The following is an 8,757-nucleotide window of genomic DNA, read 5'->3' on the forward strand; positions in this document are numbered from 1 at the left end:
CTGATAATCGCATCAATCATAATGCTGTATGGTGAGAACAAGCACAACCTGCTCAGGGCTCTTAGAGATGTGAAATGAAGCAAGGAGAGAGAGGGGGGTTGGTAAAAGTTAATTAAAACAACACAGCTTTCTCCAAACTCAGGGCTTTGGTCGTCCTTCTCTTGTCTCAGTGGAATAAGTAACCGCAGCTGTAATTACCTGCAGGGCAGCCACCGAGATCATTCCTTCAGGTGCTAAAATAGTCCTCCAGATGACAATCGAGACAGACAATTTGTGTCGGTCCTATGAGGGAGAAAAAAAAAGTTCCAAATGCGTCAGTGAATTGATGTTGGCTGTGTGGGCAATGATATGTAATAAACTGAGAGAGTTAACGATTTAAAAAGTGAATAAATGAAATTAGCGGAAGAAAGTGGGACGGAAATGTAGAGACAGGGGGAAGGGCAATGGAAGAATGAACTACAAATGAGAGCGATGGCGGTGGCAGGTTGGCACAGTGCCATCCAGTCAGGACTGAAGCAGGGGCGGGCATGGGCATGGGCGAAGGGGCGAGGAGAATAAGAGTGAAAGACGAAGAGAAACAGACCTCCACAGTGCTTCTATGATGCCACCTTGGCACAGGCAGAGTGGGGCGTCATGAACGGGAAACCGGGCAGGGAAAAGGACGATATGGAAAAGACCCGGGTAAAGCGGAGCTTTGAAGTAAGTGAGATACCATCTTGCAGAGAATGACTCAGACGTGAATGAATGACGAAGACATACAAGGATGCTGAAGATGTAAATGAATGATTCTTTTAAAGTGACCATCTGCTTTGAATGTACTATGGATTCTGAAAATGCGATGATCATTTCGACTTTTCGTCCCGTCTCTCTACCAGCCACAGCGTGCCAGCCAGCGGGTAGTGTGCCAGTTTGTCCTCATGGCATACCCGAAGCACTTAAAGCAGATGGCGGAGAATTGTTGCAGTCAAAAACAAAGGGACTCACCTCAGAGGATTTGCCTCTAATCACTGTCTGCTCGGACAAAGCCAAGAGGAAGTGCCCGGGCAACGGTTGCCAGTGGTTGTGATGGCATCTTTTGATGGTTTCGGGGCAAAGGAAGGTGGCATGCTGCCAAGGCAACGCATTTGTAAACAGAAACATCCATATGTTGAGCGGAACATTTCAAGCGCCTTGGATATTTTTGGCAAAAACATTACTTCAAGGGAAAGGCTAAAAAGATAAATAGCATCACGCCAAACAAAAACCACGAGGCATTTACAGGCGCTGTCAAAAGCTGTACTAGCAGGTGGAGAATTGCAGCCCAAAAATAGTAACAACGTGGTACAACTACAGTCACAAATGGAGCTTTTGTGAGTGCGTGGCTCAAGAAGCCCATTGCCTTGCTGCCAACTCGACCTTGTGCCAGCTGCTGCACTGAAGGGAAGGTTGCTGGACATTACATGGAATGAAGAGAAGGGAATCTTCCATTTTTACTTAGAGAGGAAGAGAAATAATGAGCAAAAGAAGTAAAGGATGTGGAAGGAATTTGTGCTTAACGAAGAACAGTGGGAGTGGGTGGACGGAGATGATGAAGAGCGTCTTTCCTGCTCTTGCACACCTGGGATGTTCTTAAAGGGAAATCCCCTCAGACTGCTATATGTGTAAAAGGGAGGGATGTGTTGGCATCATCTCCAGGGTGTCAAGCTGTGCTTCTCCACTGCCATCCAGGGAGGGTGCTGCTGGAGTCATCAAGGGCGGGCAACAGCCTGGGCATCTCATCTGCAGCTAATTAACAGCCACACACTAATTCTAACAGCCGATCATAATTAGTGATTTAATCGCTCGTCAGCGCTCTCCCCCCGCCCCCCTTAAATTGCGCCTCCTATTTGGACACGTGCGGATAAGCCAAGGAACGCTTGATCCCAGCCCCCACCTCCCTCCACTCTTCCTCGATCCGTCTTTTCTTCATCCTTGGCTCCAGACTCCAGTGGGATCTTAATTAAGCCTGGGCTTCATTATGCAAATGGAGTACAATAAGCGACAGCAGAGGTGGAGTTGGATATGGACTGAAAAGGAGTGATGGTAGTGGAAAGCTGGAAATGGAAAACATGTGAAAACCTACAAAAATGTTCTTCTCATGTTACTGTGTTGCAGCAATTGTGTGTCGTTCTAACATGGATTTCTTCAGTGCTTGCGCTACTACCACATGTTGTCTGAGAGCAAACACCTCACGCGATGAAGCTCCATAGCTGCTGCCAAGGGGAAAACTTCCCTGAAACAACACTGGATATTCAGAATGTCATCTCTCACAAAGAAAACTCTCAAGGGAATCATGACAATGAACCTCTTAATATCACCAGTTGGCTGGATACGGAGAGAGATGGTAGAGATAGGGGGAAAGAAAAGGAGGCAGACAGAAACACTGACAGTGGCAGCAGCATGGCAGCTAATGTCATCTCAGTTTAATCATCGCATAGGATCATGGGGTTCATGAAAATTCATTTGCATATCATTAAATGGAGAGAGGTTATTTGGTGCGGGCCAACAAAATGGGATTGGAAGAAGGAAGGGGGTGAAAAAAAGGAATAGTCGGGCTCGTTATTAAACTGCAATGTTTTATAGTCTGCCAGCCGATTCATTTAATTTGAACGTAATTAAAATGTGTCAGGCTCAATCAATCATGCCAACAGGGATACTATCAATGTATCAGTCTGAAAAAGGACTAATCAGAGGATATGCACTTGGACACTTTCCAATAACAGTCATTGAGAGTGGGCCATAATCCTCTGGAAGCTTGACCAGTCTCCTTCTTCAGTCGGTTATGCAAAAGTGCAAATACTGTGTATTATGTAAAAGCTGTGAAAGATTGTGACATGTTGTGCATTGCTTAATGAGAGGGTGTGCCACTTTGTTCAATGTTGTCATATTGCCCTTCATGTTTTCCTACTGTTGTATTTTTGGTGGAAGAATTTCTCAGGTATGAAATGGAGCCGTCTGCACCTGGACATTCCATACAAAACATGCATCTATTTGGAACCACCAGGCGGACATTTCGCGTAACTAGTTTGACAACAGATGATTTAAACTACATTTCTAGTCTCTACTAATACTCTACCACTGTGAAATATGGTCATTGTGACTGCAGTAATTAAAATATACAAGCATTATTGCTTAGGCTTTTGGTTTTGTCAGTGGCTCCAGGTCAACTCACCCCTTTCCCAAGTCATATCCCCATTTCTTACACACATTGCCATTTTGCACTCTCTTATTTCTGTAACAAATTAATATATGGAAACTATGTTGTGTAATACATTTTAAAGCTGTAAAATATTTTGTTAAATTATGATTAGAAATGGTCATAAAAAATACTCATATTTCACATTATCTCATACACTTTTATTTTTAAAATGGAATAAGATAATCCTGACACCACTCTTTCTATTTCCTGTGGTTTTCACCCCAGTGTTCCCTGTTGAATTGATGAAATATGACAGATTATGACCACTAATCAAACCAAAGGAGGTTTAGGCAAGCTCCTGCTAGTAAATATTCTTAATTGGACTCATGTCATTATTTTACTACAGTTTGAGTTGAAAAGACATAATATTTTGACTGTATATTTATTGGTTGTCAAAGGGAGTACAAATCACCTCCTATATAGGTACACACTGATGTGTTGTTGATATAAAACTTTCCTTAGAAGAAGATTCTATTTCATAACTAATAAGTCGGGTTTGAAATGGTCAAAACTACCAGAGTATGAAATATTTTAGAAGAATGATGTGCCCCAAGTGGGAATCGCAATCCAAATAAGCCAAAATATTGTGTAATAGGCTTTTTTTCAGAAAATTAACATGTAAGTTATACAGTAAATTTGAGATTTTCTTATACATTTCATAATTAAAATGCTGAACTACAAAGAGAAATAAACTCACGCTGCATGGTTTGAGTACATGAGTATAAAATGGTTTGTTTACAGGTGTGAAACAGAAGTAGAAAAGGACAAGAAATGTTAAGCATGTACAAAATGGGGAGTACACATTCGCAAAGGAGGAAATTCATCCTAAGCTCGCAGTTTCTTTTTGTCCAAAGTGTCCAAGATGTCCATGTTTGGCTTGTATGCGGATGCCAGTGTGCATTCCTCATTTGCATAAGTGATATAATTAGGCCGCCCTTTTTGAATGGAGATCAGTTTGGCAACCTGGCAATCACTCTCACATACATACAGTCATGCACACACATAAACACACTGCAACACGCGCTCACTGGCAAGACCTCCCCACACCCCATTCCCAATATCACAGAGGGTCTGTTGTCTGTGAGCAAAGAGTGTAAAGATTAACATAATCCAGCTAATAAGTGTGAGTAATATTCACACAGAGACGCGTGGCATAGACACTCTCCTGCTGATGCGTATTTGTATCTCATTATACATGTAAAGTTCTGTGGCCGCCTGCCAGTGGGGTAATGGGGGGCTGGTTTAGCGTAGTGGGAGGCATGGAAAAGGGTCGCCAAGTGTGGGTCACAACAAACATGTGTAAGTTGTCCTCTCCTACTTTTGAGAAGAACCAGTATAGTTTTTATAGAACTAACAGGTAAGTAAAAGAGAAGCAGAAATAATAATAATAAAAAAAAAACTGCTATTCCTTTTTTATTTCTACAAAGGTGCAGTGTCAGTTTTTAAGCAGAATGGAGGAATTATAAATAGTGTATTTGCGCTTACAGGCTAGCTCTACAACATGATTGATTGGGATGGTGTGACGACCATTAAAAAGTCATTTAAAAGATGGATAGGGACCACATTTCCAAATAAAAACCACTTTATACCTGATGAAGTGCTGAACAAACTCTTCTGCAGAGACATTTACTGATTACTATTGAGGTATGAGTGAGTGTAATGTGGGAAGCGATGTATCAGCTGTGGGAGACACCAGGGCGACAGTCTGCAACACAGTTAGGCAGTGAATGGTGACACTGACTTTTATTAAAGCTAAATTTGAATTTTGTTTCAATTAAAAGAAGGACAGATATGTAAAAAGAAAAAAAAGCATGGATTGAAAAAAATGGCACAAACAACCTTACCGCTGCATGCTTATTAAATTCTATCTGATAGTGCCATGGCTTCAAATGAAAGCTTATCCTCAGAGGCAGAAGGTGTGTCTGCATTTGAGCTCTGTCTCTTTAAGTCGGGGCTCCACCACCGCAGCATGCTTTGGGATTCATGCATAAACATGAGCTGGCCTTTCAAGCTCTCTCCTCACATAACCAATCTAAATCTAAATGAGCCCCCACTACAGATACACCAGCAGGCAATGATTTCACGCCGTCCCTCAAAGCCCCCCCATCCCACCACCTTCCACCTACGCTCCCTACACACCCATGCCCTTGTACCCCCTTTTTGCCGCAACCCCCCCAGCTGCACAGTGCTCATTTGATTAAGAGGGGAGGACAGGGAGAAGGAGAAATGGTGGGGGATCACTTTATCATGATGACTTTCTAAGATGGCTATCATCCAATACGAAGCTATCTCAAAGCCCTCTTGTGTGTTTACTTTGCTTTTGTTCTCCACATGTATCTGTTTTCTCTTCCCTCCTTGCCGCCACAATCAGATCATAACAGCTTCAACGGTTACATTTTCCGCTGTCGCATTTCTGTATAGCAGCTAAATGAACATCCCTCTTTCAAGAGAATATGAGGCAGTACCAGTTAGGATTTGACTTGTGACTGAGAGAAAAGCAGCATTCCAGTGCTGCTGCTTCAACCAGATGGAAAGTTTGTTTGTTCTTTTCAAGAGAAAAAAAAAAAAACAGAATAAAATCCACTGACTTACACCGTGCTCTTTAAAATGTTTCATATGAATATCAGTTTGTCCTAAAGGTGCTGCAGTATGCAATTTTTCCTCCCCTTTCTCCCAGAGTCGTAAAACACATTATCATCATCAGCAGCAGGAGCAGCAATGTAATTCATCCGAGGTCGTTAATATTCATCATATCATTTAGTCACAAAGGAAACTCATCTGGCTGAATGTCAGAGATGTAATTAATGAAGTGACCCTAGAGGTCAAGGCTCCATTCACGAAATGCCTTCCACACTGAGCACACACACTCTTTCACACACACACACAGAGAATTGCACACCAAATGCTTTTCAGCCAGATGTACCCCAATAGCAAACCCAGCACCAGAGACCCATAAGAGAGCTGATGCCGTTACATAGAACAACATTCATAAAATTACTTTTCAAAGTGAGACTAAAGGGATGACACCAGAGCGTGCACCAAAGCAGACTTTATTTAGCTCAGTGGAGTAAGGAGGGGAGGGGAAGAGGGAAACACACAGCAACATGGGAAAACTGGGGTGGGGGTAGAATAGAGACACACTAAACCACTGGAGCAGGACATAAGGACAGGTGCACATCACAGGTATCTTTTTGGTCATCACTATGGCAACAACATATCCAGAAACAAAATTTAAAGAACTGTTTTACCTACAGCAAGGTTAACAGAGTCTCTTCATCATTAAAGGACTCCAATATGTACATCTTACAGTCACTACGATCAAGAGAATACGAGAAAAATTAAATCTGAAATCATCGGTATAGAACAAAAAAACTGCCTTGGTGGTATTTGGAATGCACATTTCTGCACAGAAGAAAGCTCATTGGTATTGTCGTAAACATTGGTTAGTTTAAGAACAAAAACATGACAGAGATTTTCAGTCCATATCCTTTGGAAACTTGGCTGTGAAGTCAGTCGGAGTCAGCAAAACTGTTTGAGCTGGACTTACTGACCAAAGACTTTGCAACACAGAAAGACACCATGCAAATGGAGGTTTTGGGGCTTAACTCCTTCAAACATCTACGCAGTATCTTCATATTCACTGAGAAGTTAATGCCCAAATAAAGTTTATCTTAAACTGGAGGCCTGAAAAAAAATAATCCTAATAACATGAAATCTATTTTTGTCTTATGAGTTATACGATACTGATCAAGAAAACCTGATGGAATTGAGCCCCACAAATCTACAGTTGAAACCAGATGTTTGCATATGCTGTATAAAAAGATGCCTGACCTTTTTTTCTTTCTCAGTGTCTGACATTTAATCAGACTAAATCTGTGCTGCTTTAAGTTCAGCGGGATTACAAAAATTGCTTGGATTTGCCAAATGCCAGAGTAATGAGAGAGAATTTGTTTGCTTCGTGGAAAAAAAACTAAAGGAATCATTCAGGATATAAAGAAAATAATTGGGAGCTCCAGAAGTCTGGTTCATTCAAGGGTACAAGATCCATGTAGTATGCATTCTGTGGTCTGACAAGACTAACATTGCTTAAAAGTGTTTAGTTATAATGGCCATAAATGCACTGTGAGGAAAAAAGGAGGAGGCTTGTAAGACTAAGAATACCCTTAAAAATGTGAAGTCCGAGATGGCATTGTCCGTTTATGTGGTTGTTTTGTTGCAGGAGAGACTGGTGTGCTTAAAAAAGAAGGCATTATGAGGAAATAACATTATGTGAACATTTTTGAAGCAACGTGTCAAGACAAAGTTAAAGCTTGGACATAAATAGGTCTCCCAAGCAGAAAATGACCACAGTTGTGCAGACAAATTAATTACTAAGTAGCGTAAGGACAAATCAGTGTTTTTAAACTGGCCGCCACAAAGCCCTGATTTCAGGGACAGAAAGATTCTGGGCAGAAAAGGTGGAAATAAGCAGGGCGACCTAATAATCTGACAGAGTTATAGAAGTTCCATAAGGAGGAATGGGTCCAGATGTCAGCTGACTATTGTGAAAAGCTTGTGGAAAGAAGCCAAAAACATTCGGCTCATATAATTCAGTTTTAAGGCAGGTACTATGGAAATGTATGAGACCTTCTAATTTTGAAGAAAAAAAAAAGTTTATTCTGATGGAATCTCAGAAACTTTAAAACTATGTTTTATTTTATAGTGTTTGGGGGAAAAAGAAAACATCTGGTTTCGACTGCATTGCATTTGAACAGAATGACAGAGGAGCATTTTATCAACAGCATCACAGGTATTACAGTTTGTAGTCATTAAAGCCTAGTGGTAAAGCGATCAGAGCATGCATCTTTCTACAATATCATTAGAAACTACAGTACATTAGCAGCAAACTGGACATCCTTAAGGGCTGAAGTTCAACACTATGGTATAAAAGAAAAATAAATGCAACATTTCTTAAGAGAAGTAAAACTCTTCAACCGCTATATTACAGACTGCCATGGCTCTAGTTTGGGGTTTTGGTTACAGTCTCCAGTGTGCTTATGAGAGGCAGAAAACAGTAGCTTAGATACAGGGACTCCTTCCTTCTTTAAAAACAGCAGTACATCATCAAGTAAACAGTAGCGCTTATTTTTGTAGTTCATATGGTTAAAGTATTATCACGTCTTTGGATTTTTGTCTTAAAGCATTAATTATTGTTTAGCTATTATTGTTATATTATCATTATTACAGGTAGAATAAGGACTGGTAGAAAATAAACAGAGAGAAAAAACAAAAAATATCAGGCATGAAGGGAGGAGACGAATAAATTAAGAGTACAAAAATAACATTAATAACATCCAAAGTGGGTTTTTTCCCCCCTCAACTTTGCAGAAAAGCTCAGTACATGTGGAAAAGAGAGCTACGTGTCAAACATCCAATGAAGTCTCGAGTCAACCATACAAAAGCTAAATACTGTACATTTACCCCTCACATTATTAAACACTTTAGTTTTAATAGTTTTTTGTTTTTTTTGTAACAATCTATCACCCATAGGTGAAAAGCTC

The 8,757-nt window shown here is 40.8% G+C and overlaps 1 long non-coding RNA gene across 1 annotated transcript; it reads left to right on the forward strand.

The window, feature by feature from the left end:
- The first annotated feature begins 301 nt into the window (after nucleotides 1–301).
- On the forward strand, nucleotides 302–6,719 carry LOC107835562 (uncharacterized). Its single transcript, XR_001661355.1, has 2 exons — nucleotides 302–699; nucleotides 876–6,719. It is a non-coding gene; the product is annotated as an uncharacterized LOC107835562 (long non-coding RNA).
- Nucleotides 6,720–8,757: the final 2,038 nt, after the last annotated feature.

This window comes from Poecilia formosa, unplaced genomic scaffold (genome assembly GCF_000485575.1).
Source record: "Poecilia formosa unplaced genomic scaffold, Poecilia_formosa-5.1.2 Scaffold13, whole genome shotgun sequence".
In the NCBI taxonomy this organism is placed as follows: Eukaryota; Metazoa; Chordata; class Actinopteri; order Cyprinodontiformes; family Poeciliidae; genus Poecilia; species Poecilia formosa.